This window comes from Nerophis lumbriciformis, linkage group LG08, assembly GCF_033978685.3.
Source record: "Nerophis lumbriciformis linkage group LG08, RoL_Nlum_v2.1, whole genome shotgun sequence".
In the NCBI taxonomy this organism is placed as follows: Eukaryota; Metazoa; Chordata; class Actinopteri; order Syngnathiformes; family Syngnathidae; genus Nerophis; species Nerophis lumbriciformis.
In genome coordinates this window covers 48,215,185-48,232,285 of record NC_084555.2, presented here as the reverse complement: position 1 = coordinate 48,232,285, position 17,101 = coordinate 48,215,185, and the positions used below count along the sequence as shown (strand labels likewise).

Below are 17,101 nucleotides of genomic sequence, written 5' to 3'. Positions count from 1 at the left end.
TCGGTGCGCGTACCGCCTTTAGAAAGTCACGTGACCGATCATGCGCTGTTTTGGTCACGTGACCGATACGCGAACTGTGTCGCACTCCCGCCTCCTCTGTGACCTGTGAGCGGGTCTTTTCTACAGCCGGAGAAATAATAACTAAGAAGAGACGACTGAAGTGTTGATAACAACCAAACTTAACCCCCCCTCCCTATATCCCACACCCCGGATTGTAAATAATTCAATGTATATACTCTGATGATTAACTTGTGTGATGACTGTATTATCGGCTGGGAACATCTCTGCGCTGCTGACCCGTCTCCGCTCGGGATGGTGTCCTGCTGGCCCCACTATGGACTGGACTCTTACTATTATGCTGGATCCACTATGGACTGGACTCTCACAGTATTATGTCAGACCCACTCGACATCCATTGCTTTCGGTCTCCCCTAGAGGGGGGGGTTACCCACATATGCGGTCCTCTCCAAGGTTTCTCATAGTCATTCACATCGACGTCCCACTGGGGTGAGTTTTTCCTTGCCCTTATGTGGGCTTTGTACCGAGGATGTCGTTGTGGCTTGTGCAGCCCTTTGAGACACTTGTGATTTAGGGCTATATAAATAAACATTGATTGATTGATTGATGATGTTAGTATATATCTATCATGAATCAGGGACCCCGACTTAAACAAGTTGAAAAACTTATTGGGGTGTTACCATTTAGTGGTCAATTGTACGGAATATGTACTTCACTGTGCAATCTACTAATAAAAGTCTCAATCAATCAATGAAAGAAATAGTCTAAAATTGAATACGTTGGAAAAACTGTTTTTTTTTTTAATAAAAATGTGTAAAAAATTAATTTAAAAAAATCCCAGTCCACAAGCCTCCTCATTCACAACACATTCTCTTAGATTTCCATGTTATGATACATGTTCAAATTTTTTATTGACTGTATCTAAAAAAGATACAAATATATTTTTATTTAAATGAAGATATGAACTAATCCTAAATGAAATACAATGACTTGGTTTATATTATTGTATATATTAGGTCATAAAATCAGTGTCAGTTGAGTCGGTCCATATAGGTTGCCTGTAGGGATTTTTAATGTCCAGCAGATGTCAGTATTTAGTGACACAGTATCAATACAGTTTTGCAATATGTCGAAACGCTTCATGACACCTCATCAACCCATCACTATTGTTCATCATTGGCAATGTCACGTTGTAGAAAACATCTAAATGGAGTTGACATTTTAGCAGTGAAATCCAAATATTGCACCTCTGCCTTTTACAGTCCAAAAATGTAGAAAATCTGAGTGAAATTTGCATATTCTCCTTGTGGGTTTCAGGTCTCCGGATACTCTTGTCTTCCTCCGACATCCCAAAAACATGCAAGTCAATTGTGAGTGTGCACGCTTTTTTGTCTGTATGTGCCCAACAATTGACTGGTGATCAAATAGTTCAAGTTTGGCATTATGACTACAGTCCCCATGTCAGCTAATTATTGTGAAAAGTTGCCCTCAAGTTGGACCTTTAAAATCTTCAATACATTTGCAAAGCTCCCCATGTCTTCCTGAGGCCTCTGTTTGGAAAAGGCAAATATTTCAACCTTGTTATGAGCTCACAATGTATCCTCTTACCTTTGTTAGTGCCCGTATCAGCCGCTGTAACACCGCATCTTCTCTGTGTGGACACAGGCGGGTCAATGTGCTCACACAGCTCAACAAACAATAAATGGTGTGTCTCTGTGACTGGAAAGACAAGCAAAGTACCAATTGCAATCCTTCTAGGAATGGTATGCGATTGCTGAGAGACTCAAACCAAAAGGACTGGAATTGTGGATCAATAATCAACCCGTTCATTGACATCCAACGGTAACAGCACACAACAGTACCGTATTTTTCGGACTATAAGGCGCACTTAAAATCCTTTCATTTTCTCAAAAATCAACAGTGCACCTTATAACCGGTGCGCCTAATGTACGGAATAATTTTGTTTGTGCTTACCAACCTCGAAGCTATTTTATTTGGTACATGGTGTAATTATAAGTGTAACCAGTAGATGACAGTCACACATAAGAGATACGTGTGGACTGCAATTGTCAGGCTTGTCCCTGACAGTTTGACTGTGTTTTAGTTTTTCCTCTGCGTTTGTCTTAGTATTTCCTGTCAACGCTCTTGTTTTGGTTCTGTTTCCTGTTTGTCTCCCTGAGTGCGATGTCTCCTCAGCTGTGGCTGATTGGCACCTGGCCACACCTGGTGTCAATCAGCCAGCTATTTATACCTGCCCTACCCTCCAGTCACTGCTGGATTATTGTCATTGTCAATACTACTACTACTACCTGTCTTAATACTTGTCGTTGTAGCTCTGTCTACTTTTGTTTCACTCTGCTCATGTCCTAGTTCCTTCGTGTCACAGTAAGTGTTTTTGTTTCTTGTCCACAGTTAGCCTCTGTGCTATTTTAGTTCATAGCCAAGTTTGTTCTCCGCCTTGTGCGCGCCTTTTGTTGTTACCTTTTTGTTTGTTGTTTTGCCATAGTGTTTAATTAAATCATGTTTTCTCACTCAATGCCTGCCGTCATCTCTGCATCTTGGGGTTCGTCACCAACAAACTCTGACAGCAATATGACGCCAGTACGCAACACCAAACTTTAAATCTGCGTTCAAATAACTCCGGCTTATTAGTGATTCCCAGAGTCCATTGCTTTCGGTCTCCCCTAGGGACTGGACTCTCACTATTATGTTAGATCCACTATGGACTGGACTCTCACTATTATGTTAGAGCCACTATGGACTGGACTCTCACTATTATATTAGATCCACTATGGACTGGACTTTCACAATATTATGCTAGACCCACTCGACATCCTATGCATCCGGTCTCCCCTGGGGGGAGGGGAAGGGGTTTACCCACATCTGCGATCCTCTTCAAGGTTTCTTATAGTCATTCACATTGACATCCCACTGGGTTGTGTGTTTTTCCTTGCCCTTACGTGGGGTCTGAACCAAGGATGTCGTTGTGGCTTGTGCAGCCCTTTGAGACACTTGTGATTTAGGGCTATATAAATAAAAATTGATTGATTGAAATGTTCCATTGAGAATATATAACATTACACACGGCACTCAAAAAGCTGTGAAGCCGCACCGCTTGATGGATTGTCGGCGCGTTACAGCTACAGTAGTCAGACGTACTCTTCAACATTATGGTGTGTATAAGGATCGCAAAATAGCACCTATTAGCAGACATTTTATCGGGTGTTTTGTTTCGCAATATTATGCAAAAGCAACTTTTCTCACTTTCTGGTACCTGCTAATGTGTATTTGGGATCTGCATAAGTCCTGAAAATTTGCGGAAATCCGCCTTTGTAGTCTGCGCTGACACCGTAGTCGATAAGCTTCTTTTTCTCTATCTTCTTGTTATGGGACATTCATCTTCCACTGTTTCCATTTCTAATATAAAGTAGTGTAAAGTTCTTACTTATATCTGTCAATCGACTCGCTTTGGAAGCGCTAAAAACTACAGGTGTAGTGGGTTTACATTACTCCCCCAGGGAACTTTAGTTATTAGAGAGTTCCGGTCGGATGGTTATTCACGGGACACATTTTCGGGCGTTGTTGTTGCACTAGTGAGCCACGGATGAGGAGATGCTGCTCCGTTATTGATTGAAGTAAAGTCTGAATGTCATTAAAACAGTTAGCGCCATCTTTTGACACTTCTTCCACTCCCGTCCTTGCACGCTACAACAAAGATGACGGGGAGAAGACGCTGTCCAAGGTGAGCCACGTAAATAAGACCGCCCACAAAAACGGCGCATCCTGAAGCATACTTGCCAACCCTCCCGGATTTTCCGGGAGACTCCCGAAATTCAGCGCCTCTCCCGAAAACCTCCCGGGACAAATTTTCTCCCGAAAATCTCCCGAAATTCCGGCGGAGCTGGAGGCCACGCCCCCTCCAGGTTTATTGTTAGGCAGTTTCATTAACGTCCTCCCAGCACGGCAACAACACACAACAGCAGCAGTCACGTTTTCGTCTACCGTAAAGCAGTTTGTCTGCCGTAAACAGCAATGTTGTGACACTCTTAAACAGGACAATACTGCCATCTATCTACTGTACATGCATATGTGACATTAACATCTAGGGCTTTTAGAGAGTGCAGTGCACAACTGCGCACACAACAAGGAGACGAAGCAGAATGCATCATCAGAGAGGGTGTTCAGCATGGTTAGAAAAATAGTGACAGAGAATAGAACAAGGATGGACAATTCAACCCTTAACTCAACAATGAGTAGATGAGTGTTATGTGTGTGTATATGTGTAAATAAATGAACACTGAAATTCAAGTATTTCTTTTATATATATATATATATATATATATATATATATATATAATAAAATAAAAATAAAAAATATATATATATAGCTAGAATTCACTGAAAGTTAAGTAGTATTTCTTTTATTTATACATATATATATATATATATATATATATATATATATGTATATATATATATATGAAATACTTGACTTGGGGAATTCTAGCTGTAAATATACTCCTCCCCTCTTAACCACGCCCCTCGCCCCACCCCTTTGTGACTTCAATAATAAATATGGCAGTGCCATGTTGGCATTTTTTTCCATAACTTGAGTTGATTTATTTTGGAAAACCTTGTTACATTGTTTAATGCATCCAGCGGGGCATCACAACAAAATTAGGCATGATAATGTGTTCATTCCACAACTGTATATATCGTATCGGTTGATATCGGAATCGGTAATCAAGAGTTGGACAATATCGGAATATCGGCTATTGGCAAAAAAGTCATTATCGGACATCTCTAATTAATAATACGACTGCTTTAATGCGCCTTATAATCCGGTGCGCCTTTTGTATGAAAATAGACCTGTGGGCGGTATAGCTCGGTTGGTAGAGTGGCCGTGCCAGCAACTTGAGGGTTCCAGGTTCGATCCCCACCTCCGCCATCCTAGTCACTGCCGTTGTGTCATTGGGCAAGACACTTTACCCACCTGCTCCCAGTGCCACCCACACTGGTTTAAATGTAACTTAGATATTGGGTTTCACTATGTAAAGTGCTTTGAGTCACTAGAGAAAAGCGCTATTTAATTATAATTCACTTCACCTGAATAGACCCACGCATCGGCAGCGCGCCTTCAAATCCGGTGCGCCCTATGGTCCGGAAAATTTGGTAATAGAAGAATTCTTTACCTTGTTGAGCACGCCAAGGGGCTTGTTGCTTCCTGCACAAGATAACTTGGCTACATCTTCAACACTAAGAACAGGCTCCTGTGTAAAGATTGGGGAAGCATTGGGTTGCGTGTAAACATTGCCGTGATAGCGTTCACTGACCTTGAGCTTCTCCAGCCAGGTCCACAGCAGACACGCCAGAACATGAGGATCCGATTCCGTCACCATGAGAGCCCAGCCATGTTGGCTACTGTTCATCTCCTCCTGTTGGGCAGGTGAGTGAACTAAACCCCTTGAATGCTACGCGGAAAGGTGTATCGAGTAGGCACCTGCAGCAGAGACGATCGCTGCAGAACAGCTTCTCCCGGTGGAGCATGGTCCGCCATGGCCTTGGCAATGGCGCGGGCCACACGGGTTGTGCCCACATCATGCCAGTTCCTGCACAACTGTTAACGTAAGGGTCGTGTTTTAGACCGGAGCAGTTCACTTTTGTTCATCAAAAATGATCATTTACCTCAGTGTTGGAGCTATATTTGGGTAGAGCCTTTCTGACCGTGCACCTTGACCTCTTGGCAAAGGTGCCGTTTGGTTGCATATTGCGTGTGTGAGCGTGGTTCTTGTGGATCACATCTGGTAAAAGTGTCCTGGAGCTAAATGGTCTCCGATCTTGTCCTTTCACATCCTGTGCACACCAGTGACCCTCATTCTCAAAAGTAGGAGCACTGTGTGGACTCGTCTCCAGATCCTGTGGGACAAAATATAATTTCACAGGAGGGACATCAACTCCATTTACCGGTAGTTATAGAGGAAAAGGGGGGATTTTTGGCTGGCTGAAAATTGTGTAAATTCCTTTATAAAATGTTCTGGTTGAGTCCTCATACAGAATGTTTAGCAGGCTGAATATTACATGTTAATAATGCATACTTGCCAACCCTCCCGGATTTTCCGGGAGACTCCCGAAATTCAGCGCCTCTCCCGAAAACCTCCCGGGACAAATTTTCTCCCGAAAATCTCCCGAAATTCAGGCGGAGCTGGAGGGGCCTGAGTCCGCTTTCCCACAATATAAAGAACGTCTACAGTAAAGCAGTCCGTCTGCCGTAAACAGTAATGTTGTGACACTCTTAAACAGGACAATACTGCCATCTAGTGCATTTGATGAAAGCACTTTTGTGCGTGCCACACAGCAATGCATAATCAGAGAGGGTGGACAATTCAACCCTTAACTCAACAATGAGTAGATGAGTGTTATGTGTGTGTACATGTGTAAATAAATGAACACTGAAATTCAAGTATTTCTTTTATTTATATATATATATATATATATATATATATATATATATACATACATACATACATACATTTCCTACCGCTTATTCCCTTCGGGGTCGCAGATATATATATATATATATGTGAAATACTTGACTTGGTGAATTCTAGCTGTAAATATACTCCTCCCCTCTTAACCATGCCCCCGCCCCAACCACGCCCCCCGCACCCACCCCCCACCTCCCGAAATTGGAGGTCTCAAGGTTGGCAAGTATGTATTAATGAATAGAGAAGGTTAAGACATTTTCATGTAACGTACAGAATATCAGAAGCATTTATTCAGGTAGAAATATCACAGATTACTAGAGATGTCCGGCTGAGGTGGAGGGGTAGGGGGTAGCGGGGGTGTATATTGTAGTGTCCCCGGAAGAGGGGTTCTGGTTATTTGTTCTGTTGTGTTAATGTTGTGTTACGGTGCGGATGTTCTCCCGAAATGTGTTTGTCATTCTTGTTTGGTGTGGGTTCACAGTGTGGCGCATATTTGTAACAGTGTTAAAGTTGTTTATACGGCCACCCTCAGTGTGACCTGTATTGCATTCACTTGTGTGTGTGAAAAGCCGTAGATGTTATTAGGGATGTCCCGATCCAGGTTTTTGCACTTCCGATCCGATACCGATATTGTTTTTGCACTTCCGATCCGATACCGATACTGACCGATACTGGCCTATCCGAGCATGTATTAAAGTTTAAAGTTATTTAGCCTACTTAGTTGTCAGAATCATGTTGAAAAGGGTTTTAGTACTCTTGATAACAACTAGCCAGCTGAATTAGGGGAGTTTGAATAATACACAATGGTTGGTAACAAGAAACTGACCTGTTTATTTAAGGATAAACACAAAATAGACAAAATTATACATGACAAACAGAAATGGCATCATTGAAACTAGGGCTGGGCGATATGGCCTTTTTTAAATATTGCGATATTTTAAGGCCATATTGCGATACACAATATATATGTGGATATTTTGCCTTAGCCTTGAATGAACACTTGATGCATATAATCACAGCAGTATGATGATTCTATGTGTCTACATTAAAACATTCTTCATCATACTGCATTAATATATGCTACTTTTAAACTTTCATGCAGAGAAGGAAATCACAACTAAAAAAAATCACAATTTTTTTCATACGGTGTTGATCTGGAAATGTTTGCCTCAGCATTTTGATGGTGTGGACGTGTGGCACCGAACGGAGATAAGCGTCTCGACAGACGTTACAATATTTGAACAATGATGACGAAAATTGTTTTCTCTGGTGCGTCCGTGTGTCGAAAATTGTTTTGCGCTTATTTTTTTATTTGATTTTGTGCGTAGCATAGATTTGCAGTGCGCAATTGCACAGGTGCGCACCCTAGAGGGAAGGTTGCTAGCCCGGCTGCGCTAGCATCACAGCTAACGTTAGCATGCTGCTACCTCTCTGCTGGGAGAGGGCGTATACGTATGTGACGTATGACGTGACAGTATGTGACGTGTGTAAGAAGGTGTCTGTGAGAGGGAGACACAGGAAAGAGTGAGAAGAGCCTGTCGTGTAATGCCAGCAGCTAAAAGCAACTGCGTGAGAATCCACAGACCTGTGGATGTGTTGAAGGTGTGCTGGAAAATGCGGAACGGAAATTAGGGAGCAGCAGAAAAGTGGAATATATTATTTAAATCGGTGCGTTGGAAAACACAGACAGGAGTTTTTTTTAAACTGGATCTGGATCGGCATTTTCCCATGCCTTGCCGAGCCGCATTTTTTTGCAAATATCGGCGGCCGATCCGATCCAAATATCGGATCGGGACATCCCTAGATATAATGTGATTGGGCCGGCACGCAGAGGAAGTGCATTTAAGGTTTATTGGCGCTCTGTACTTCTCCCTACGTCCGTGTACACAGAGGCGTTTTAAAAAGTCATACATTTTACTTTTTGAAACCAATACCGATAATTTTGAAACCGATAATTTCCGATATTACATTTTAAAGCATTTATCGGCCGATAATATCGGCAGTCCGATATTATCGGACATCCCTACAGATTACATGAACAAACATCTTCGACAATCAAAGCATGATCCTAACAATCCACATTTTGTGTTAGCAATGCGTGAAACTGGTATCAAAACGTGGAAGTGTAGCTCCTCCTCTAAATGCAAGTGCTCCTAAAGTAGGAATACAAATTCTGTATTCCTAAAAAAATACAAAATATGGCCAATGTACTTCGACCTTTTTTTTTTTAAATGTCAGTAAAAGCGTTTACATGATTTTGTATTGAGCTGTTAAAATACATGTTTGAAAAACATTTAGTCAAAGAAAATTTATTGTCCAGTCATGGTTATGAAACCTTAAAATGATCTGTCTACGGTACACTAAATAATGATATCTATCTTTGATTAAGTTTTGAGTTAACTATGAAGAAAATGATATTAATTGGGACACATATTTGAATCGTTAGACAGCCCTAATTAAAATAGGTCTACATGGCAGGCGACAAACATGCTGCCTCAGCTCCAGACAATGGCGCGTATCTTTGCTTACGTCATCACTATCACCGCTTTTTGACAGTGCTGTTTCGCTGATCAAAGTCTTTTTTTCAGTGCATCCCTAGTTGATTTAAAATAATATATTCATAGCCATTCATTAAGGGTGTAAAGGTACGTGTATTTGTATTGAACCGTTTCGGTACGGGGGTTTCGGTTTGGTTCGGAGGTGTACCGAACGAGTTTCCACACGGACATATTAAGTAGCGTACCGCACATTGTGTAAACAATGCACGCTGAGGCACAACACACGGCATGCTAGCAACGACCGGGCTACGACAACATGTAAAAGACAGAGCTGGAAGACCCTCCTGCCTCGTTAAGATCTCCCGTTTGGGAACACTTCGGCTTCGCAGTGCGATACAACAATGGAGGACGGAGGTTTGCCGACATTGTTCAGCAGAGGTAGGGTATGCTTCTGACAACACGTCAAACATGCTAACCCATTTGAAGCGTCACCACCCCCAAGTGAACATCGCTTCAACGAAGAGAAAGACGAGCGTGGTGCAAACACAGCATTCAAGCAGCCTCTCCTCGGCGAGTCAGACAGGGCTAAAGCAATAACAAATGTTTTTATAGCAGCAGATTTAAGACCATATTGCATTAAAAACTACATTTTGACCCACTTCTATGGTGGAAGAACAATGAGCCCATATATCCTCTTACTGCCAAGTTAGCCAGGCTGGGGGGGGGGAAGAAAAGTTAATCTGAGGCTGAGTTGACTTGAAACTGTTTAATGTTGCACTTTTGATATGTAGAAGAAAAGTTTTGTCATTTTATTTAATCTGAGCAACAACTTGAGGCAGTTTAATGTTGATTAACGTGGACCCCGACTTAAACAAGTTGAAAAACGTATTCGGGTGTTACCATTTAGTGGTCAATTGTACGGAATATGTACTGTACTGTGCAATCTACTAATAAAAGTCTCAATCAATCAGTAGCCTCTCCTCGGCGAGTCAGACAGGGCTAAAGCAATAACAAATGTTTTTATAGCAGCAGATTTAAGACCATATTGCATTAAAAACTAGATTTTGACCCACTTCTATGGTGGAAGAACAATGAGCCCATATATCCTCTTACTACCAAGTTAGCCAGGCTGGGGGGGGGGGGAAGAAAAGTTAATCTGAGGCTGAGTTGACTTGAAACTGTTTAATGTTGCACTTTTGATATGTAGAAGAAAAGTTTTGTCATTTTATTTAATCTGAGCAACAACTTGAGGCAGTTTAATGTTGATTGATAACGTGGAGTTGAAAAACGTATTCGGGTGTTACCATTTAGTGGTCAATTGTACGGAATATGTACTGTACTGTGCAATCTACTAATAAGTTTCAATCAATTAATCAAAAAAAGCACTTTATATGTGGAAAGGTTTTGTTAAGAAACCATTCTGAGCCTTATCTTATTTAGATTTTTATTTGATGTATGTTGACCACATTAACCCTGGCAATGGACCCTGTGTGTATATGTATGTTATTATTAATTCATGACTGCCTGCTGTTGCACTGATCAGCCTAGTGGTGGCTCACATCCATCACACACACAGCTATTTCTATTTTGGGGCACAGCTATTATACATACTTGCCAACCTTGAGACCTCCGATTTCGAGAAGTGGGGGTGGTGGGGCGGGGGCGTGGCTAAGAGGGGAGGAGTATATTTACAGCTAGAATTCACCAAGTCAAGTATTTCATATATATATATATATATATATACTGTCTATATATATATCAAGAGGGACAGAGACAGCGCACAGTGCATGTGGATTACATGTTACCATGGCGAGAAAACATGGAGAGACTGCCAGTTATCTAGTCTCCACCAGTTGCAGAAAATGTGCCATCAGTACAACTGGACAGTGCTGTTTCAGTTCCATCACCAGGACCATCAGTGAGTCAGACACAAACTAGTCTCATCATTGAACCAGATTCAAGGGCTGCTGAGTTGCCATCATCAGAACCCAGATCACCCACAACAAAAACCCCACCAGTGATCCGCAGGTACCCAGAAAGGTTTCGAGTACCACCAAAAAAACGGAATCTCTGAAGACAGTATAAAAATATGTGTTAAAGATGTACAAATACTGTTTGTATAATAAGCATGTTATTGTTTACAAATGAGGGTTAAGAGTTCAGTACTAAAAAAAAAAAAAGAAGAATGTGGCTTAAGCACAGTTTTTTAATTGAGCTGTAGCATTTTTTGGTTGGGTTGTTTATTTCTTTTGAGTAACTTCTACAATTCTAAAAGGGGAGGAATGAAATCGAGTGATCTATGTTTGTCTGTTGCCATCTCCTGGCGAATGTTGGCTATAGCGTACTGGGGTTACTTTTTGGTTGGCCAACGATTTACGTGGTGTTGCGCACCTGACGTCAAGTGTGTGAGTCTGTTCTGAAGTCTACAGTAAAGAGACGTACTTCATCCCCTCGCCCGTTTATTGCCTCCGACTCAATATATTACAACAACATTGCTCCATGCAGACTCTCCAGGTCCGCCTGAATTTCGGGAGATTTTCGGGAGAAAATTTGTCCCGGGGAGGTTTTCGGGAGAGGCGCTGAATTTCGGGAGTCTCCCGGAAAATCCGGGAGGGTTGGCAAGTATGCTATTATAGTGTTCACATTGTTAAAAGGATAAAGCCATTGTTTACAAATTTGGTAAATAAATAACCAAAAAATTTATATTTTGTTGTTTTCTTACTGTACCGAAAATGAACCGAACCGAAATTTGTGTGTACCGTTACACCCTTACCATTCATACAGTATATTACTTCAATGTGTTTTAAAGGTAGGGATATTGACCTGTCATAGGTCCCCTTTCATAATAAAACGTAGCTGTGCAGTTTGCATTTATTTCTTTTAATATCGTCATATTGTATTTGGTAGCCAGAAAAAGCACTTCAAGTCGTACTTCCGTTTCTATCGTTGTCATCTTATTTTCCTCTCATTCTGAGCCTTCTGTGGTGCCATTTAGAATCAGCCCACCCAAAATGACATATATACATTCTTATTAGACTAAGGTCTGACTTGGTGAGATTTGTCATTCCCTCAATTTGAGGTCAAATTTCCAATTGCATTTACCGCAATCTTGCCGAGGTCAGAGTCGCTGTAGCTGCGTTTGTTGAGCAGCAAATCTCTCTTCCTCCCTGAGGACCCCAGCGGCTCATCCCAGGAGGACACGGCGCCCGAGCCAGGCCGTGGGAGATTGTGATGCTCCCTCAGCAAGGGCAGATGCTGTTTGGACACCAGCGTTTCCCTCACGGTCCTGCTCAAGATCCTCAGTGCGGACCTCTTCTCTAATTCAGCATCAATCTCTGGAGCTGTAGGGAGCGCCAGAGCCAGGCAGGAGAGGCGCACACACAGGAGGTAGACCACCTGAGAACAAGAGGGTGGGCGAGTGACACTCAACCTTCAGTCAGACGCGGTGTGTTTAGGGTACCTTGGGTGTGTATTTGAGCTTGCGTGCCTCCTGGCCGTGCAGCAGTAGAGCCTGGCGGTTGAGGTAGTGCTGCGGGGTGACGGGGGCTCCGTGTCGTAAGCCGAGGTCCGGGTACTGAAGCAGTTGTGTACCAAGCAGGCGGGCAAAGTCAAACACCTGACTGATCTGCGCTCGCGTTTGGATGGAGCGCGGCCTTTTGATGCGGACGTAGTGCACGGCCTCACTGGGACTGATCCGCAAAGTGTAGACTAAGTAGCAGGCTATTAGGACACCTGTGGAGCAGTCAGTGTCAAGTTGTGTATCCACACCCCCTAGCGCAAATCCCAACCCAGACCTGTTCTACCCAGACCTGTTCTGCCCAGACCGGCGTGGCAGTGCACAGCAACCCTTCCCTCCCCCGCGGCGAATGCCAACACCTTTACGCCATCGATGATGCCGACGAGGGAGGACACGCCGAAATCTGGCATCCCAAAGTTGTAGAAATAAACTGAACAATCACACAAAGAACATCAAATGGTTTGAGTCACAACATTAGGTACAGTGTCTGCAAAACACAATGAAGAATTCAGGCTTCTACTAATATACTGCAGCTATGCTCGATTTCCCAAAACCGTTAAAAACATAGAAATTGTCATAGAGTTTTGATGGGCCGATAACAAATTTTGCTGGACGATATGTTGTCCTATAAATTGTTGCCGATAAACGACAATATTGTCAGCAATATTTGGAGACGAAATTACGCATGATAATGCAAATATTCCTTTCAAATGTACTAAACTTTGATTTAATAGTTTTTTTTTTAACCATAATTAGAAGTTCAGTAACCTTTAAAGTGTCTTCAAGAAATAAAACTGTCAATCGGACGAATAGAACAGACAAGCCATTGTAATGTCTGCTCGCGGAAAAACAAAAATCCTAATCTACGATTTGACTCCCTCAAATGGCCTTGACGCAGGAGCAGGCTGTTCTGTAAGCATCCCCAAGGACACCTCAATGGTGGACGCTTTTGACCTCCCTCCCTCCTCAACGACACCTGGAGTCGAACTTTTGCTTGCATGCAGAACGGCCCCAGGCCTATGGACACTACATCAACACTAGGGATGTCCCGATCCAGGTTTTTGCACTTCCGATCCGATACCGATATTGTTTTTGCACTTCCGATCCGATACCGATACTGACCGATAATGGCCTATCCGAGCATGTATTAAAGTTTAAAGTTATTTAGCCTACTTAGTTGTCAGAATCATGTTGAAAAGGGTTTTAGTACTCTTGATAACAACTAGCCAGCTGAATTAGGTGAGTTTGAATAATACACAATGGTTGGTAACAAGAAACTGACCTGTTTATTCAAGGATAAACACAAAATAGACAAAATTATACATGACAAACAGAAATGGCATCATTGAAACAAGGGCTGGGCGATATGGCCTTTTTTTAATATTGCGATATTTTAAGGCCATATTGCGATACACGATATATATCTCGATATTTTGCCTTAGCCTTGAATGAACACTTGATGCATATAATCACAGCAGTATGATGATTCTATGTGTTTTGATTGATTGATTGAGACTTTTATTAGTAGGTTGCACAGTGAAGTACATATTCCGTACAATTGACCACTAAATGGTAACAACCGAATAAGTTTTTCAACTTGTTTAAGTCGGGGTCCACTTAAATTGATTCATGATACAGATATATACTATCAGATATATACTATCATCATAATACAGTCATCACACAAGATAATCACATTGAATTATTTACATTATTTATAATCCAGGGTGTGGAGGGGGGCGCCGGATAAAAGTGTCAAAAAGACAGCCAAAAGAGTTTGATATGAGAATAAATCTAAAGTTAAAATATAGGGTAGAAATGCATCCATTTGCAGGAAATGTAGTCTTGATTTTCAACATTTTCTTTCAAGGCTTGCATGTCTACATTAAAACATTCTTCTTCATACTGCATTAATATATGCTACTTTTAAACTTTCATGCAGAGAAGGAAATCACAACTAAAAAAATCACAAATTTTTTATACGGTGTTGATCTGGAAATTTTTGCCTCGGCATTTTGATGGTGTGGACGTATGGCACCGAACGGAGATAAGCGTCTCGACAGACGTTATAATATTTGAACAATGATGACGAAAACTGTTTTCTCTGTCGTGTCCGTGTGTCGAAAATTGTTATGCGCTTATTTTTTTATTTGATTTTGTGCGTGGCATATAATTGCTATGCGCAGAGGACGTTTAAACAGTGCGCAATTGCACAAGCGCGCACCTTAGAGAGAACGTTGCTAGCATCACAGCTAACGTTAGCCATGCTGCTACCTCTCTGCTCGGGGAGGACGTATACGTATGTGACGTATGACGTGACAGTATGACGTGACAGTATGTGACGTGTGTAAGAAGGTGCGCTTGCTGTCTGTGAGAGGGAGACACAGAAAAGAGTGAGAAGAGCCTGTCGTGTAATGCCAGCAGCTAAAAGCAACTGCGTGAGAATCCACAGACATGTGGATGTGTTGAAGGTGTGCTGGAAAATGCGGAACGAAAATTAGGGAGCAGCAGAAAAGTGGAATGTACTATTTAAATAGGTGCGTTGGAAAACACGGAGCGTAGTTTTTTGTTTTTTTAACTGGATCTGGATCGGCATTTTTCCATGCCTTGCCGATACGCATTTTTTTGCAAATATCGGCGGCCGATCCGATCCAAATATCGGATCGGGACATCCCTAATCAACACACCCAAGACAATGGGCATATACACGCACCCTCCCCAACCCCACCCCACGCCTTCACCACCGCTTGATTCCCCTTCGGGGTGATGGACGGCTGGCAGCGCTTCATAGCAGCAGTCGACCCCCAGGGCCCCAACTCCCCCACCCTCTGTTGCAAGTTGTCGTGATTAAATGTAACATGTTTATGTGTGCATGGCATGGAGGTTTTTCCCACTCCAGACTAGGCCCCCTTAGTATTTTTTACTCATCTTCTTCCCCAGCGTTTTACCTTTTTCCCACCTTCAAGCCCCGCAGGACGACACATCCAGCCAAGAGTTGTTTTTTTTTATACATGTCTTGTATTGGCTCTCATTCAATTGTACAGGTCAAGCTAATGAAGGCTCTACTACAACTTGTGGTATCTTAAAAAGGTCTCACTGTCATTCTCCATGAAGATCTGCGGCAGGTATGTGAAGCCACTTCCAGGGTCCAAAGGGGGTCCACAGTGCGCATGTTCGCCAGGTACTTGCATGTTTATGATGGATCTTATATTTAATCTGTAGAGGCAATCAAGATGGCACTTGTACTTGTGTACAAAGGCAAATTAATCTTGAAGGTATACCTCTGAAATTGTTGTATAATGTTGAACTTTTCAATCAAGCTCGTGGACGGCCGTGCCATAGCGATGATGTCATCAGTCACCCTGAGATTTTTGGTAGAAGTCACGTCCCCAACACATGACAAAATTGTACTGCAAAGAGTCTTACCATGAGGAGAAAATGCCACGGATGACCTGCTGGCTTGCTTTCCAACACTCTGGTCCTTCGTAACGACAGTCTAGTCCCCCGCAGGCCAGCAAGCAGAGGAGTTTGGGCGGGATGGCCTTCACCAGGTTTTCCCGGGCTTGGGAGTAAGCGGCCCGAGGGAAGGGGACATGCTGGGTCAAGGTCTGCATCCTGGACCGGGAGAACCGCATCAGCCTATTCTCAAGTGTAAGTTTGAAATGGAACACTCACCCGTCTGCTTGATTGACACGAATTGAGTCCAATGAACAAGTCAAGTAAAGCAAAGTAGACGTAAGGGCGATGGAGCGACGGTGAAGTGTACACACACGGGAGTTGACCCAGATTCACTAAGCCTGATTAGCTGTCATAAATGCTTTAGACCAATTAAATAGTGCTTATATTGAAAACACTGTATCCATGTCCTCGTTATCAGTCACACAATTCTACTGTAGTTTTGCTTCACTTTCCTTATTTAGCTACAGGACTAATAATCAAGGATGCGGTGTTGTTAAAGGCGAACATTATCACCAGACCTATGTAAGCGTCAATACATACCTTGATGTTGCAGAAAAAACACCATTTTTTTTTTTTTTTACCAATTTCCGAACTCTAAATGGGTGAATTTTGGCGAATTAAACGCCTTTCTAATATTCGCTCTCGGAAGCAATCCGCCATTTTCTCAAACACCGAGTCAAATCAGCTCTGTTATTTTCCGTTTTTTCGACTGTTTTCCGTACCTTGGAGACATCATGCCTCGTCGGTGTGTTGTCGGAGGGTGTAACAACACGGACAGGGATGGATTCAAGTTGCACCAGTGGCCCAAAGATGCGAAAGTGGCAAGAAATTGGACGTTTGTTCCGCACACTTTACCGACGAAAGCTATGCTACGACAGAGATGGCAAGAATGTGTGGATATCCTGCGACACTCAAAGCAGATGCATTTCCAACGATAAAGTCAAAGAAATCTGCCGCCAGACCCCCATTGAATCTGCCGGAGTGTGTGAGCAATTCAGGGACAAAGGACCTCGGCAAGCAATGGCGGCAGTTTGTTCCCGCAGACGAGCGAGCTAAACCCCCTGGATGTCTTGGCTCACACCGTCCCGAAGATGATCAAGAGAAGAATATCGACCCTAGCTTCC

General features: G+C 42.6%; 1 protein-coding gene and 1 pseudogene across 1 annotated transcript in view; one reads left to right on the top strand and one right to left on the bottom strand.

Moving 5' to 3' along the window:
• Positions 1-17,101, top strand: part of LOC133611942 (transmembrane protein 116) — a 485,483-nt gene that overhangs the window by 216,865 nt on the left and 251,517 nt on the right. Inside the window, exons 12-14 of the mRNA XM_072913718.1 lie at positions 1,336-1,388; positions 5,371-5,464; positions 15,563-16,169. The gene's annotated coding sequence lies outside the window, so the exon portion shown is untranslated. The remainder of the gene's footprint in view (positions 1-1,335; positions 1,389-5,370; positions 5,465-15,562; positions 16,170-17,101) is intronic.
• On the bottom strand, positions 213-16,909 carry LOC140678998 (protein tyrosine phosphatase domain-containing protein 1-like; annotated as a pseudogene).